This window comes from Lipotes vexillifer, unplaced genomic scaffold, assembly GCF_000442215.2.
Source record: "Lipotes vexillifer unplaced genomic scaffold, Lipotes_vexillifer_v1.1 scaffold2126, whole genome shotgun sequence".
NCBI classification, from domain to species: Eukaryota; Metazoa; Chordata; class Mammalia; order Artiodactyla; family Lipotidae; genus Lipotes; species Lipotes vexillifer.
This window is the reverse complement of record NW_006778599.1, coordinates 219,400-237,385: the sequence shown is the minus strand read 5'-3', so window position 1 is coordinate 237,385 and position 17,986 is coordinate 219,400. Positions and strand designations below refer to the sequence as shown.

Genomic DNA, 17,986 nt, shown 5'->3' with positions numbered 1-17,986 from the left:
TTGAAAGTATAACCTTTAAATATGTTACAATAAATTTTTTAACAGGCATAATAATTTTTCTATGTTGTTAATTTACTGTATAGAATTGGTAATTTTAGTTTGGAATAACCATAGCATTTGATATCTAATCAATATTTAACTTTATTTTAATGGAAATTATAAACTTGGTGACCTAAATTAATCTTGCATTGCCTCTATTTGAAAATATTGAGTAGACTGTATAATTTAGAGAGACAAATTTGTTTTCCTCTTAATAGTGATGCATTCATATTTTCCAGAAAGTGAAAGAATTGTAAAATTATTTGGAGGATCCAGGAGTTGTTTCAAGAAAAAAAATAATTATTTCCTGGATGTTAGAATGTTCATTAGGCAAATACGTGTCCGTCAAACTGAAATCTCATATGAGAATAAACCAGTTATTGCAGGCTACTACTACCTCTGACTATGGGAGAATGGGCAATACCCATCATGTGTCCCAACTCTGTAGGAAGGGTTTACATCTTCCTAGTTCAACTCTTGTCTGAGCACCCATGTCCCTAGTTCTCCTTATCAGTATCACAGAATCAGTGTGGCATGGGCGTCATTATCACCAAATACGGGTTGTTTATAACATGACAATGCAGTCGACCCTTAAACAACATGGGTTTGAACTGCACGGTCCACAAATACACAGAATTTTTTTCAATAAATATTGATACATATTCAATAAATATTGATACACAATCTGAGGCTGGTTGAATCTGTGGATGCAGAAAGGTGGATGTGGAGAGCTGACTAAAGGACTTGAGCATCTACAGATTTTGATATACATGGGGGTTCCTGGAGCCAATCCTCTGCAGATGCTGAGGGACAACTGTACCACTACTGAATATCCAGAAAAAATACATCAGTGTTCACCACTAATGTATGACCCATAATTTTCCAAATCATATTTCCTTTTTTACATAAAGTTTGCCCTTCTACAGATAGTGATGTATCTTAAAGCTCTACCCATGTGATATGTAAATACATATAGGCATACCTTGGAGAGTTTGGGGGTTCTCTTCCAGATCATTGCAATAAGGTAAATATCAAAATAAAGTGAATCCCACAAATTTTTAGGTTTTGCAGTGCATTTAAAGTTGTGTTTACACCATAATGTAGTCTACTAAGTATGCAATAGCATTATGTCTAATAAAAAACAATGTACATATCTTAGTTTAAAAATAGTTTACTGATTAAGAAATGCTACCATCATCTGAGCCTTCAGTGAGTTGTAATCATTTTGCTAGTGGAGGGTCTTACCTCAATGCTGATGGCTGCTGACTGGTCAGGGTGGTGGTTGCTGAACACTGGGGTGGCTGTGACAGTTTCTGAAAATAATACAACAGTGAAGTTTGCCACATCGACTGACTCTTCCTTTCATGAATGGTTTCTCTGTAGCATGCGATGCTGTTTGATAGTATTTTACCCACAACTTATTTCACAATTGGAGTCAGTCTTCTCAAATCCTGCCACAGTTTTAACAACTAAGTTTACGTACTATTCTAAACCCTTAGCTGTCATTTTGTCAATCTTCACAGCATCTTCACCAGGAGTAGTTTCCATCTTAAGGAACCTCTTTCTTTGTTCATCCATAAGGAACAACTCTTCATCTGTGAAAGTTTTATCATGAGATTGCAGCAATTCAGTCACATCTTCAGGTTCCACTTCTAATTCAAGTTCTTTTGTTAATCCCACATCTGCAGTTACCTCCTCCACAAAAGTTTTGAACGCCACAAAGTCATCCATGAGGGTTGGATCAACTTCTTCCAAACTCCTGTTAATGTTGATACTTTGACCTTTTTCCATGAATCATGAAGGTTCTTAATGACATCTAAAATGGTAAATCCTTTCCAGAGGATTTTCAATTTACTTTGCCCAGATCCATCAGAGGAATCAGTATCTATGTCAGCTATAGCCTTAAGAAATGTATTTATTAAATAATAAAACTTGAAAGTTGAAATCACTCCTTGGCCCATATCCATAATGGATATTGCGTTAGCAGGCATGAAACAACATTAATCTCATTGTACATCTCCATCAAAGCTCTTGGTGATCAGGTGCACTGTCCATGAGGAGTAATGTTTTGAAAGAAGTCTTTTTTTTCTGAGCATAGATGTCAACAGTGGGCTTAAAATATTCAATAAACTATGTTGTAAACAGATGTACTGTCTTGCAGGCTTTATTGTTCCATTTATAGAGCACAGGCAGAGTAGATTTAGCATAATTCTTAAGGGACTTAAGATTTTTGGAATGGTAAATGAGCACTGGCTTCAACTGAAAGTCACCAGCTGCCTTAGCCCTTAACAAGAGAGTCAGCCTATTTTTTTGAAGCTTGGAAGACATTGAGCTCTGTCTAGCTATGAAAGTCCTAGATGGCATCTTCTTCCAATAGAGACTGTTCTATCTGTTGAACAAGGCTGTTCCATCTACATTGAAAGTCTGTTGTTTAGTATAACTACCTTCATGAATTATCTTAGCTAGATCTTCGGGATAACTTTCTGCAGCTTCTATATCAGCACTTGCTGCTTCGCTTTTCACTTTAATGTTATGGAGATGGCTTCTTTCCTTCAATGTCATGAACCAACCTCTGCTAGCTTCAAAATTTTCTTCTGCAGCTTCCTCACCTCTCTCAGCCTTCATAAAATTAAACAGAGTTAGAGCCTTGCTCTGGATTAAGCTTTGGCTTAAGGGAACATTGTGGCTGGTTTGATCTTCTATCCAGACCACTAACACTTTCTCCATATCAGCAATAAGGCTGTTTTGCTTTCTTATCATTTGTGTGTTCACTGGAGTAGCACTTTTAATATCCTCCAACAACTTTGCATTCACAGCTTGGCTAACTGGTGCAAGAGGCCTAGCCTTTGGCCTATCTCAGCTTTCAACATGCCTTCCTCACTAAACCTAATCATTTCTAGTTTTTGATTTAAAGTGAGAGATGTGCAACTCTTCCTTTCACATGAACAGTTAGAAGTTATTGTAGGGTTATTAATTGGCCTAATTTCAATATTGTTGTGTCTCAGGGAACAGGGAGGAGTGAGGAGAGTAAGAGAGATGGGGGACTGGCTGGTTGGTGGAACAGTCAGAACGCACACAACATTTATCCATTAATCTCACTGTCTAATCAGGGCACTGTTCGTGATGCTCCCAAAAGTTACAACAGCAAAATCAAAGATCACTGATCATAGGTTACCATAAAAAATATAATAATAATGAAAAAGTTTGAAACATTGTGAGAATTATCAAAATGTGACACAGAGACATGAAGTGAAATATACTTTCCAATACTGCATGTCGGAAGAATGGTGCCTATGGACTTGATTGAGGCAGGGTTGCCACAAACCTTCAATTTGTAAAAAATGCAATATCTACAAAGCGAAGTAAAGTGAAGCACAATAAAACTAGGCACGCCTGTACAGATCTTACTTCCTTTTTGAAAACATTGTATTCAAGTATATTATAAAATGTACATCTAGGTAACTGTATAGTTCAACAAATTTTTTATGAGGTGAATATGCTTATGGTAACCATCACCCAAATCAAAATATAGAACACTATCCAGCAGCCCAGAAGGCTTTCTCATGTTCCTATCAGTCATTACCTCCATCTAAGTATTAAAAAGTCACTGATATGCTGGTTTCTACCACCACGGTTTAATTTGGTCACTTTAAATTTATGTAAATAAAACCACACAGAGTGCACTCTTCTCTGGCTTAATTCATTAGGCATCATGTCCATGTTGCTGCATATAGCAGTAATTTGTTATCTTAAATTGCTGTATAGTATTCCATTGCATGAATATGTGACTATTTGTCTAATTACTGTACAATGAAACAATATTCTTACCATTTTGGCTATTTTGAATAATGCTATATTTACCTGTCTTGTGTGTGTGAACATCATTCTGGGGATGATACCTAAGGGTAAAATTGCCAACAGCTCATAAGGATGTATACATTCAGTTATGTTCAGCTTTCATAGATACTGTGAAGTCGTTTTCCAAAGTGGTTTTACATGAGTAAGAGCAGTGTAAGAAAATGTTAGTTCTGAATTTGCTACCCACCACTTTTTGTGGTCAAACTATTTATTCAGTCTTCTCAATGCATAGTAGTGTCTTACTGTAGTGAGTATTTGCATGCCCCTTATAACTCATGATATTGCCCATCCTTTTATTTTATCATTGGTCACTTAGATAAGTGTACTATCATTAATAAAATGCCTATTCAAGTCTTTTTCACATTTAAAATTTTTTTCCTGCCATTTTCTTGCTAATTTTCAGGAGTTTTAATATATTATAGATGAGTACTTTACAAGTAAATATATTTAAAATATCTTCTTCCAGTTTTGTCTTTTGATGAACATTAGTTCTTCACTTAAATCAAGTCTAATTGAACACATTTTCATTTATAGCTGGTGCTTTTTGTGTCCTATTTAAAAAAGCATTGCCTTTCATTTGGTTACAATGTTATCTTCTGGGTTGGGGCTAAAGGAAAAGATTATTAAAATGGAAAAAGAACTGAGGGATTAGAGTATTAGACAGATTATCTGCATCAGTGGTTTCAAACTTTGCTGTGCATTGAGAGACCTGGAAAGCTTTAAAGCCCTTGATGCCCCTGCTGTACCCCAAACTGACTAATTCAGAATCTCTTGGGTTGGGGCATTGGTATATTTTAATTGGGATAGAGAGCATCTAGGCAGGAAAAAAATCAGCAAAGAAAGGACAGCATGGCAGCAAATACAGTGAATGTCAATTCGTGCTAGACTGTGGGCTCCACAGAGTGAGGTAATGGTGAGTCTCACAGGAATTAAAGCTGTGGCCTATAGAATTTTGAGTCCAGAATATTTAGACTGAATTCAACAAATAGTGGGGTTGAACAAGCTTTTTGAGGAAATTAATATGATTCACTAATACATTAGGATTAAAGTGGCAGGGGGATAGAGGTAGATTGGAAGTGAGGGAAACAAGAACAAATTTTCAGACCAATGCTTGTGTTCTGGCTTCTATAACTCTGCTAATCATCAGAAACTGTGTGGTGAAGTTCATGTGTTGGGATTTTTCTGGGAAGACGATCTAAAGCTATCATCAGATTTTCAAAGGAATCTGAAACTCCCAAAGGCTAAAAACAAGTAGATTAGAGAAGGAAATCAGTTAATGGTTATTATGCTTTGCCACTTAAGAGTCATTAAATACCCAAACCATGTTTGTGGTAGTTGATGTGGAAAAGAGATGACCGATGGTGGAGAGGTTTGCGGGTTGACCAAGAGGTATTAGAGGCTAACTGAATGTGTGTGTGTGGTGGGGGGAGAGATGGAGAGAAAGGGGAAGAGGCAGAGGGGAGGGGAAAAGAATATTGTAAATACAACTTGAATTAAAAGACAAGATAACAGGGAGAACAGATACAGGATTAAGAGGAAAGTAATCGACAGGAATGAGCAGTGGAAGAGTTATTAAGTAAAGATTTTAAACCTTGAGTTTGACAATTAGATAGATAGCCCTGAATTTCTAAATCAATTGTATTGAAGTGATCAGAAAGAAAAGTCAGTAATCAATCCAGGGTCTTTATGTTTTTCCCATAAGCATTCAGTGTGTATAATGGGTAGAAGACTAATTTTCATTCTAGCCATTTGTTCTTTGCTAACAAAAACATGTCCTTTTATTTTCTGCTTGGTGGTCTACACATTAGATAAAATTTAAAATAGGTACTGAAAACAGAATAAGGTCCTTTAACCACAGATTAAAAAAAAAAGAAGTGATAAAACTATGTGCTTAAAAGTTTAGATTTAGAGACAACTGTTGAAAGAGCCCCCTCCTCCAGGGGCCGCAGGGCCCTCAGTAGCAGCCCCTGCTGTTCCGACAGCACGTATACGTTCTGGATGCCTTGTTCCAGCTTCTCCCCGGGCTGGAGGAAGAAAGACTTTTCTCCCTAGGACGCGCAGGCCCAGCAGCCACAGCTCATGGGCCCAGCCGCTCCGCGGCATGTGGGATCCTCCTGAACCGGGGCACGAACTCGCGCCCCCCGCATCGGCAGGCGGACCCCCAACCACTGAGCCACCAGGGAAGCCCCAAGGGGATATATTTTTTAAACTCCAGTTTTCTCACATAGAAGTAGGAAAGGAACTGATAGATGAGCTAAATCTTATCACTGCTTCACAGATAAGGCTAAGGTGAATGAAATGATAAGTATTTAAAGGGAAAAAGTTGGCAGGTTCCTAACTTCAACCATATTACATACGTGTAGAGCCAGAATAATGACATTAGGTGCCCTTGGGTTAAATTTAAAAACTGTGAGAAAAATATAGATTTGGTTTTTGGCAGATTGGGTTCATAAGGAAAAACTCCATTCAATTTATACTAATAAACTGCAGGTCGCTTAAGTGTAGTCTTTGCAAATGGTTATCATATCAGAGAGCGAGTCATCATAAAGTCTATCTGTGCTTATTATCTTGCCACTTGGTAGATTGATAGCTACAGCTCCAACAAGCTGTTAGTGATAAAATTAAATTTTATTTTCTAAGATTTGACAATCTGATAACTTCCATAGAGCTAAATATACTGGGTAGAACCTTAGTTTTCTATATCCTCCCTCCCCTCAAATTTTTTGGCTTGTTATGCATTCAGAAACCTATAGGAGTTCTTGAAATATGTGAAATTGGAAAGCTTCAGTCTGCATCCCTGTTGTTGGTTATATTTTCTAGCAGATTTCAGCAACCTGGAAGCAAGCTCGGAGATGGCGGATAATTGTTAGGATTTTGGCAGATGACTGGGAGGAAAAGCCAAAGAGGATGGCAGGGAAAGAGATTGAGTGTTTGAAATAATAGGTAATGGGATCTGAGCTGAATGAGGAGGGCAGTAATAGTAGGATGATGCCACCAAGCAGGAAAGATGTAGAGACCTGGCCATCTCAGGTGTGTGGTAGAACACTGAGAGTGCAAATAATTAAACAGGATAATGAAAATCTAGTATTTATGCTTAGAGTGTAGGGGCTTTTATACAGTTGATGCTCAATAAATACTCTTTCTAGTGCCCATTGTTTCCTCCTTACTCTGAGGATAAAGAGAATTCGATGTGTGATATTATCTAACTCCTTTGATTTATAAAAAAGGTTATGCTTTAAAATAATTCTTAATACTAAATAAAAATACATATACAATGGGTAGAACATATTAGGAAATAAATGTAATAGAAGAAAGTGAATTTTATTTATTTTCTAGTTTTTTAAATTATTTATTTTTAACATCTTTATTGGAGTATAATTGCTTTGCAATGTTGGGTTAGCCTCTGCTGTACAACAAAGTGAATCAGCTATACGTTTACATATATCCCCATATCCCCTCCGTCCTGTGTCTCCCTCCTACCCTCCCTTTCCCACTCCTCTAGATGGTCACAAAGCACCAAGATGATCTCCCTGTGCTATGAGGCTGCTTCCTACTAGTTATCTTTTCACATTTGGTAGTATATAAATGTCAGTGCTACTCTCTCACTTCGTCCCAGTTTACCCTTCCCCCTCCCTGTATCTTCAAGTCCATTCTCTACAACTGCGTCTTTATTCCTGTCCTGCCCCTAGGTTCATCAGAATCTTTTTTTTTTTTTTAGATTCCATACATATGTGTTAGCATACAGTATTTGTTTTCCTCTTTCTGACTTACTTCACTCTGTATGACAGACTCCAGGTCGATCCACCTCACTATAAATAACTCAATTTCGTTTGTTTGTTTGTTTGTTTTTTTTTGCGGTACACAGGCCTCTCACTGTTATGGCCTCTCCCGTTGCAGAGCACAGGATCCGGTCGCGCAGGCTCAGCGGCCATGGCTCACGGGCCCAGCCACTCCGCGGCATGTGGGATCCTCCCAGACAGGGGCACAAACCCGTGTCCCCTGCATCGGCAGGTGGACTCTCAACCACTGCGCCACCAGGGAAGCCCCTTGTTTCCTTTTATGGCTGAGTAATATTCCATTGTATATATGTACCACACCTTCTTTATCCATTCATCTGTCAATGGACACATAGGTTGCTTCCATGTCCTGGCTATTGTAAATAGTGCTGCAGTGAACATTGGGGTACATATCTCTTTTTGAATTCTGGTTTTCTCATGGTATATGCCCAGTAGTGGGATTGCTGGGTCATATGGTAGTTCTGTTTGTAGTTTCTTAAGGAACCTGCATACTGTTCTCCATAGTGGCTGTAGCAATTTACATTCCCAACAACAGTGCAAGAGGGTACCCTTTTCTCCACACCCTCTCTAGCATTTATTGTTTGTAGATTTTTTGATGATGGCCATTCTGACTGGTGTGAGGTGATACCTCATTGTAGTTTTGATTTGCATTTCTCTAATGATTAGTGATGTTGAGCGTACTTTCATGTGTTTGTTGGTATTCTATATATCTTCTTTGGAGAAATGTGTATTTAGGTCTTCCACCCATTTTTAGATTGGGTTGTTTGTTTTTTTGATATTGAGCTTCATGAACTGCTTGTAAATTTTGGAGATTAATCCTTTGTCACTTGCTTCATTGGCAAATATTTTCTCCCATTCTGAGGGTTGTTTTTTCGTCTTCGTTATGGTTTTCTTTGCTGTGAAAAAGCCCTTAAGTTTCATTAGGTCCTATTTGTTTATTTTTGTATTTATTTCCATTTCTCTAGGAGGTGGGTCAAAAAAGGATCTTGCTGTGTCACAGAGTGTTCTGCCTATATTTTCCTCTAAGAGATTTTTAGTGTCTGGCTTTACATTTAGGTCTTTAATCCATTTTGAGTTTATTTTTGTGTATGGTGTCAGGGAGTGATCTAGTTTCATTCTTTTACTTGTAACTGTCCAGTTTTCCCAGCACCACTTATTGAAGAGGCTGTTTTTTCTCCACTGTACATTCCTGCCTCCTTTATCAAAGATAAGGTGACCATATGTGTGTGGGTTTATCTCTGGGCTTTATATCCTGTTCCATTGATCTATATTTCTGTTTTTGTGCCAGTACCATATTGTCTTGATTACAGTAGCTTTGTAGTATAGCCTGAAGTCCAGGAGCCTGACTCTTCCAGCTCCATTTTTCTTTCTCAATATTGCTTTGGCTATCCGGCAACTTTTGTGTTCCTATACGAATTGTGAAATTTTTTGCTCTAGTTCTGTGAAAAATGCCATTGGTAGCTTGATAGGGATTGCACTGAATCTGTAGATTGCTTTGGGTAGTATAGTAATTTTCACAATGTTGATTCTTCTAATCCAAGAACAAGGTATATCTCTCCATCTGTTTGTATCATCTTTAATTTCTTTCATCAGTGTCTTTTAGTTTTCTGCATACAAGTCTTTTGTCTCCTTAGGTAGGTTTACCCCTAGGTATTTTGTTCTTTTTGTTGCAATGGTAAATGGGATTGTTTCCTTAATTTCTTCTTCAGATTTTTCATCTTTAGTGTATAGGAGTGCAAGAGATTTCTGTGCATTAATTTTGTATCCTGCCACTTTACCAAATTCACTGATTAGCTCTAGTAGTTTTCTGGTGGCATCTTTAGGATTCTCTCTATATAGTATCATGTCATCTGCAAACAGTGACAGCTTTACTTCTTCTATTATGATTTGGATTCCTTTTCTTTCTTTTTCTTCTCTGATTGCTGTGGCTAAAACTTCCAAAACTATGTTTAATAATAGCGGTGAGAGTGGGCAACCTTGTCTTATTCCTGATGTTAGAGGAAATGTTTTCTGTTTTTCACCATTGAGAACGATGTTGGCTGTGGGTTTGTTATATATGGCCTTTATTATGTTGAGGTAGGTTCCTTCTCTGACCATTTTCTCAAGAGTTTTTATCATAAATGGGTGTTGAATTTTGTCAAAATCATTTTCTGCTTCTATTGAGATTGTCTATGGCTTTTATCCTTCAGTTTCTTAATATAGTGTATCACATTGATTGATTTGCATATATTGAAGTATCCTTGCATTCCTGGGATAAACTGCACTTGATCATGGTGTATGATCCTTTTAATGTGCTGTTGAATTCTGTTTGCTAGTATTTTTTTGAGGATTTTTGCATCTATGTTCATCAGTGATATTGGCGTGTAGTTTTCTTTCTTTGTGACATCTTTGTCTGGTTTTGGTATTAGTGTGATGGTGGCCTTCTAGAATGAGTTTGGGAGTGTTCCTCCCTCTGCTTTATTTTGGAAGAGTTTGAGAAGAATAGGTGTTAGCTCTTCTCTAAATGTTTGATAGGATTTGCCTGTGAAACTGTCTTGTCCTGGGCTTTTGTTTTTTGTAACATTTTAAATCACACTTTCAATTTCAGTGCTTGCGATTGGTCTCTTTATATTTTCTATTGCTTCCTGGTTCAGTCTCAGAAGGTTGTGCTTTTCTAAGAATTTGTCCATTTCTTCCAGGTTGTCCATTTTTTTGGCATAGAGTTGCTTGTAGTAGTGTCTCATGATCCTTTGTGTTTCTGCAGTGTCAGTTGTTATTTCTCCTTTTTCATTTCTAATTCTGTTGATGTGAGTCTTCTCCCTTTTTTTTTTTTTTTGATGAGTCTGGCTAATGGTTTATCAGTTTTTACCTTCTCAAAGAACCAGCTTTTAGTTTTATTGATCTTTGCTGTCGTTTCCTTCATTTCTTTTTCATTTATTTCTGATCTGATCTTTATGATTTCTTTCCTTCTGCTAACTTTGGGGTTATTTTTGTTTGTCTTTCTCTAATTGCTTTAGGTGTAAAGTTAGTTTGTTTATTTGAGATTTTTCTTGTTTCTGGAGGTAGGACTGTATTGCTATAAACTTCCCTCTTAGAATTGCTTTTGCTGCATCCCATATGTTTTGGGTCGTCGTGTTTTCATTGTTATTTGTTTCTAGGTATTTTCTGATTTCCTGTTTGATTTCTTTAGTGATTTCTTGGTCATTTAGTAGCGTATTTTTTCATCTCCATGTGTTTGTATTTTTTACAGTTTTTCTCCTGTAACTGATATCTAGTCTCATAGAGTTGTGGTCTGAAAAGATATTTGATATGATTCAAGGTTCTTAAATTTACCAAAGCTTGATTTGTGACCCAAGATATGATCTATCCGGGAGAATGTTCCATGAGCACTTGAGAAGAGAGTGTATTCTGTTGTCTTTGGATGGATGTCTTATTTATATCAATTAAGTCCTTCTTGTTTAATGCATCTTTTAAAGCTTGTGTTTCCCTATTTATTTTCATTTTATGATGATGATCTGTCCATTGGTTAAAGTGGGGTGTTAAAGTCCCCTACTATGAATGTGTTACTGTTGATTTCCCCTTTTATGGCTGTTAGTATTTGCCTTCTGTATTGAGGTGTTCCTATGTTGGGTGCATAAATATTTACAATTGTTATAACTTCTTCTTGGATTGATCCCTTAATCATTATGTAGTGTCCTTCTTTGTCTCTTGTAATAGTCTTTATTTTAACATCTATTTTGTCTGATATGAGTATTGCTACTCCCCCTTTCTTTCAATTTCCATTTGCATGGAATATCTTTTTCCATCCCCTCACTTGCAGTCTGTATGTGTCCCTAGGTCTGAAATGGGTCTCTTGTAGACAGCATATATACAGGTCTTGTTTTTGTATCCAGCCAGCCAGTCTATCTGTTGGTTGGAGCATTTAATCCATTTACGTTTAAGATAGGTATCGATATGTATGTTCCTATTACCATTTTCTTAATTGTTTTGGATTTGTTATTGTAAGTCTTTTCCTTCTTTTGTATTTCCTGCCTAGAGAAGTTCCTTTAGCATTTGTAGCAGAGCTGGTTTGGTGATGCTGAATTCTCTTAGCTTTGCTTGTCTGTAAAGGTTTTAAATTCTGTGTCGAATCTGAATGAGATTCTTGCTGGGTAGAATAATCTTTGTTGTAGGTTTTTCCCTTTCATCACTTTTAATATGTGCTTCCACTCCCTCTAGCTTGCAGAGTTTCTGCTGAAAGATCAGCTGTTAACCTTATGGGGATTCCCTTGTGTGTTATTTGTTGTTTTGCCCTTGCTGATTTTAATATCTTTTTCTTTGTATTTAATTTTTGATAGTTTGATTAATATGTGTCTTGTTATGTTTCTCCTTGGATTTATCCTGCGTGGGACTCTCTGCACTTCCAGGACTTGATTGACTATTTCCTTACCCATATTAGGGAAGTTTTCAACTATAACCTCTTCAACTATTTTCTCAGTCCCTTTTTTTTTCTTCTTCTGGGACTTTTATAATTCAAATGTCAGTGTGTTTAATGTTAACAGTGTGTTAATGAGACTGTCCTCAATTCTTTTCATTCTTTTTTCTTTATTCTGCTCTGTGGTCGTTATTTCCACTATTTTATCCTCCAGGTCACTTATGCATTCTTCTGCCTCAGTTATTCTGCTATCGATTCCTTCTAGAGAATAATAAATTTCATTTATTGTGTTGTTCATCATTGTTTGTTTGCTCTTTAGTTCTTCTAGGTTCTTGCTCAACATTTCTTGTATTTTCTCCATTCTATTTCCAAGATTGTGGATCATCTCTACTATCATTACTCTGAATTCTTTTTCAGGTAGACTACTATTTCCTCTTCCTTTGTTTAGTCTGGTGGGTTTTACCTTGCTCCTTCATCTGCTGTGTATTTCTCTGTTTTCTCATTTTGCTTAATTTACTGTGCTTGGGGTCTCCATTTCGCAAGCTGCAGGTTTCTAGTTCCCGTTGCTTTTGGTGTCTGCTCCCAGTGGGTAATGTTGGTTCAGTGGGTTGTGTAGGCTTCCTGGTGGAGGGGACTGGTGCCTGTGTTTTGGTGGATGAGGCTGGATCTTGTCTTTCTGGTGGTGAGGACCACATCTGGTGGTGTGTTTTGGGGTGTCTGTGAACTTTTTATGATTTTAGGCAGCCTCTCTGCTAATGAGTGGGTTTGTGTTCCTGTCTTGCCAGTTTCTTGGCATAGGGTACCCAGCATTGTAGCTTGCTGGTCATTGAGTGGAGCTGGGTCTTAGTGTTGAGATGGAGATCTCTGGGAGAGCCTTTGCCATTTGATATTACATAGGGCTGGGCGGTCTCTGGTGGACCAATGTCCTAAACTCGGCTCTCCCACCTCAGAGGCTCCAGCCTGACACCTGGCCAGAGCACCAAGACTGTGTCAGCCACACGGCTCAGAAGAAAAGGGAGAAAAAACAAGAAAAAATAAAATAAAATAAAGTTATTAAAATAGAAAAAATTATTAAAAATTAAAAAGTAATAAAAAAAAGAGAGAAAGCAGACGGTAACCAAACCAAAACACAAATCCACCAATGATAACAAGGGTAAAAAAAGTATATTAAAAAAATTTTTTTAATAAAAATGGACAATCAGAACCCTAGGACAAAAGGCAAAAGCAAAGCTATACAGACAAAATCACACAAAGAAGCATACACATACACACTCACAAAAAGAGAAAAAGGAAAAAAATATATATATAAAATAAAAAAAGGAAGAGAGCAACCAAACCAATAAACAGATCTACCAATGATAATAAGCTCTAAATACTAAACTAAGATAAACATAAAACCAGAAAAAAATTAGATGCAGAAAGCAAACCCCAAGTCTACAGTTGCTCCCAAAGTCCACCTCCTCAATTTTGGGATGATTCGCTGTCTATTCAGGTATTCCACAGATGCAGGGCCCATCAAGTTGATTGTGGAGATTTAATCCTCTGCTCCTGAGCCTTCTGGGAGAGATTTGCCTTTGTCTTCTTCGTTTGCACAGCTCCTGGGGTTCAGCTTTGGATTTGGCCCCGCCTCTGTGTGTAGGTCGCCTGAGGGCATCTTTTGGGAAGTCTGAGGTCTTCTGCCAGCGTCCAGTAGGCGTTCTGTAGGAATTGTTCCACATGTAGATGTAGTTTTGATGTATTTGTGGGGAGGAAGGTGATCTCCACGTCTTACTCCTCCGCCATCTTGAAGGTGCTTCTTTGCTCCTTTGATTCAATCATTTCAAATGACCAATTATTGAGTTTGCTGTTTTCTTGTGGTTGATCAAATCTGTGGTTAAACCAGTCTAGTGAATTTCTCAATTTAGTTATTGTATTATTCAGCTCCCGAATATCTATTTGGTTCTTTTTTATGCTTTTTGTCTTTTCATTGATATTCTCTTTGTTCATGTATTTTCCTGATTTTATTTAGTTGTCTATCTGTGCTCTCTTGCAGGTCACTGACCTCTTTTAAGACAATTAACTTAAATTATTTGACAGGTAATTCAGAGATCTTTGTTTCAGTTGATTTTGTTCCTTTGATTGGAACATGTTTCCCTGTCTCTTTGTGTCACTGTGATTTTTCTGGGATTCTTGCTAAGTTCTTTCATTTGAAAAAATAGCACTTCCCTCAGCACTTTTAGGTTGGCTTTGTACAGGGGAAACCTTTCATCAATTAACACAGCTAGAGATTTTGGGGGGCTCTGAAACATTTTTCAGGGGGATGCAACTTCTCTGCTCTTGTGGATGTAATTTACCCACTAGAGACCTTTGCTAGTTTCTCTTTCAGTAGCTCATAATCTCTTGCTCCCTCTAGTGTCTCTCTGCAACATTGCAGGTTCTGTGGTACTGCGGCAGCAAGTTGTCCAGCTCCTTTTCATTTTCAGTGGCCTACAGGCATCCAAAGTGTCCTGATTCCCGTTCAGGGCTCAAAGTCACACCAGTCAGAAACCAGTCCCTCTGGAAACCCTTGGTACACCTGTATGAATGGCCCACTCTTATCTCTCCCTCTCAAGAAGCCATGAGTTGGGTGCATTCTTCTGATAGTGCCAAACAACAATGGCCTCTGTCTAGCACGGCAGGTCCTCTGGTATGAGAGCAAGCTACTCCTATTCTCTCTTACTTTCAGTGGCCCCAGGAGTCTAAACTATGCTGGTTCCAACCATGCCAGTGCTCCAAGTCACATGAGAAAGAAACTAAGTCCTTCAGGCAGCCCTCTGAATATATTGCATGTTGAACTCTTGTTCTACTCTTCTCTTTCCCACCAAGGAGAAGCCGGGAGCTGGAGTTCTCTTCAATGGCAATGAGCTCTGCTAACCTAAGGGTGAGGTAACTGGGGATAAAGTGAAATAATTCTTATCACTCATTTCAGTGTGGCTGTTCTCAACTTTTTACCTGCGTGGGATACCACAACTTCGTAACTGGTTTCTGGAGTCCCCATAAAGATATTTTGGTCCCTATGTTGTTAAGTCAGTGTCTTTGTGGAGGGACAAGGGCTGGGTCTTCTATTCCTGCCACCTTGCTCTTATTCTCATTGATTTCTGCACTGATCTTGATTATTTCATTTTCCTACTTAACTTGGTTTTATTTTGCTCTTCTTTCTCTTGTTTCTTATGGTGGACACCAAAATAATTGATTTGAGACCTTTTTTCTTTCCTAACATAGGTATTTGGTGTTACACATTTCCCCTTTAATACTGCTTTAGTAGCATCACACAAATTCTAATACAATGAGTTTTCATTTTTGTTCAATTCCAAGTACCTTCTAATTCTTCCTTTGGTCTTTTTTTTTTTGACTTATATGTTGTTTAGAAGTGTTATTTAATTTCTAAATTTTGGAGGACTTTTCCAGAAAGTATTCTGATAGTGATTTCTAACTTAATTCCATTGTAATCAGTAACATTCATTGAAAGACTTGAATCCCTTTAAATTTAGTGTGATTTGCTTTAGGGTCCAATGCAGTCTACCTTGGTGTTGTTTGTGTGTACTTGAAAAGAATGTTTGGGACTTCCCTGGTGGTCCAGAGATTAAGACTCTGGGCTTCTACTACAGCGGGGGTGGGTTTGATCCCTGGTCAGGGAACTAAGATCCCACATGTGGTGTGGCCAAAAAAAAAAAAAAGAATGTTTGTTTGGGGGTGGAATATCTTAGAAATGTCAATTAGATAAATTCAATTCACAGTGCTTTTAGAATCTTCTATGTTCTTACTCATTTTTCTCTGCTCTTGTTCTATCCATTAATGAGAGACTATTATTGAAATCTCTGACTATAATTGTGGGTTCATCTATTTCTTCTTATAGTTCTACCAGTTCTTGCCTCATATATTTTCAAGCTCTGTTATTAGTTGCATAAATCTTGTTAAATTGACCCTTTTATTGCTATAAAATAAATTTATCCCTGGGTAATATTCTTTGCTCTAAAAACAAGTTTGTCTGATATCAGTATAATCATTCAGGTTTTGTTTTATAAAGTGTTAGGATACTATAGATTCTTTCACCCTTTTACTTTTAACTTACTCCTGTCTATGTCTATGTATTCGAAATTTGTTTCTCAAAGGCAGCATATAAGTGGTTACTGCTTTTTGTCCAATCTGATGATCTCTGTATTTTAATTGGAGTTTCCACATCATTTAAATTTAATCTATTATTGATATGGTTAGATTCAAATTCTATCATTTTGCCATTAAAATAAAAATTGTCCCATCTTTTCCTTGTTTCTCTTTTCCTATTTCAGTTTCTTAGATAAATGAAAACTTCTATTATTTTACCTTCTTTGTTGGCTTTTTAGCTATAACTCTTTGCTTTGTCGTTTTAATGGTTGCTTCAGGATTTACAGGATACATGCTTAACTTACCACAATCTTCCTTTAAGTGATATACCACTATATATATACAGCATAAGAACCTTAAAACAATATATCTCCATTTTTCCTCTCTCAATATTTGTGCTATTATTTTCCATTTTAATTTTACACATATCATAAACTTCACATTACATTGTTATTATTTCTGTTTAAACAGTTACTTATCTGTTAGAGAGTTAAATAATAAGAAAAAAAATCTTGAGTCTTTACCTGTCTAGTTACCATTTCTCATGCACTTCATTCCTTTGGGTAGATCCATATTTCCATACGGTATCATTTTCTTTCTGCCTAAAGAAATTGCTTTAACCTATCATATAGTGTAAACCTGCAGTTAACGGATTCTTTCAACTTTTGTATGCCTGACAAGGTCTTTGTTTTGAATGTAATTTTTGCTGGGTATAGAATTCTAGGTTGATTTTTTTTCTTTCAGTTCTTTAAAATTTGCTTCACTGAACTGTTTATGATACAAAATATGCTATCATGCTTATTCTTGTATCTCTGTTTGTAACATCTCCTTACTCTTTCTATTTTTGACATTTTCTATTTAACTAGTTTTGAGCAATGTGATAATGATGCACCTCAGTGCAGTTTTCTTTGTTTTTCTTATTTTCTTATTCTGGGGATTTGTTAAGCATCTAGGATTTGTGGGTTTCCAGTTGTCATCAAACTTAGAAAATTTATGACTGTAATGGTCATTATGCCCACAATGATTCTTATCCAGGGAAGAGGTACTTTACTCACAATTATATCACGGTTAAATGAAACAACGAAAGGTTTACGAATAAAACAAGTCATTCCTATTATTATTCCTATTGTAGATAAGTAAAGAATAAGAGTATATATGCTAGCACATACAAAGCTCATTTAAATACGTTTATTATGATGACCAGCCAATACTGGTCTCTCTGAGCAATGTGATAGATCTTTGATGACAATATAGCCTATATAAAGAACTCTGTCTTTTATTGTATGATTTGTCATTAAAATTCTATTAAAAATATTCTCTAGTTTCTTTATTCCAAGTTATAGTGGATAATTTTTCTCTATATTTCATTTTTTTCTAATTACTATAAATAATAAAAAAATATGAGGTACATATATTTCTAATGTTGTTTTAACACTTTCTGAAATGTTAAGTTTAGTCTTGCCCATGGATCCTTAAAAATATTTTATAAAAAGAAATTATATTTTCTTCCACTTCCCTTGATTACAAATATATTTACTTACATGTAAAGAAATCAATGACCAAATTTAAAAGCTAGTAGTAGGGGCTTCCCTGGTGGTGCAGTCGTTGAGAGTCCACCTGCCGATGCAGGGGACACGGGTTCGTGTCCTGGTCCAGGAAAATCCCACATGCCGCAGAGTGGCTGGGCCCGTGAGCCATGGCCGCTGAGCCTGCACGTCCGGAGCCTGTGCTCTGCAACAGGAGAGGCCACAGCAGTGAGAGGTCCGCGTACCGCAAA

The 17,986-nt window shown here is 37.1% G+C and overlaps 1 pseudogene; it reads right to left on the bottom strand.

Annotated features, from left to right (window-relative positions):
* Positions 1 to 1,217: 1,217 nt before the first annotated feature.
* Positions 1,218 to 17,986, bottom strand: part of LOC103087350 (tigger transposable element-derived protein 1-like) — a 21,569-nt pseudogene continuing 4,800 nt past the window's right edge.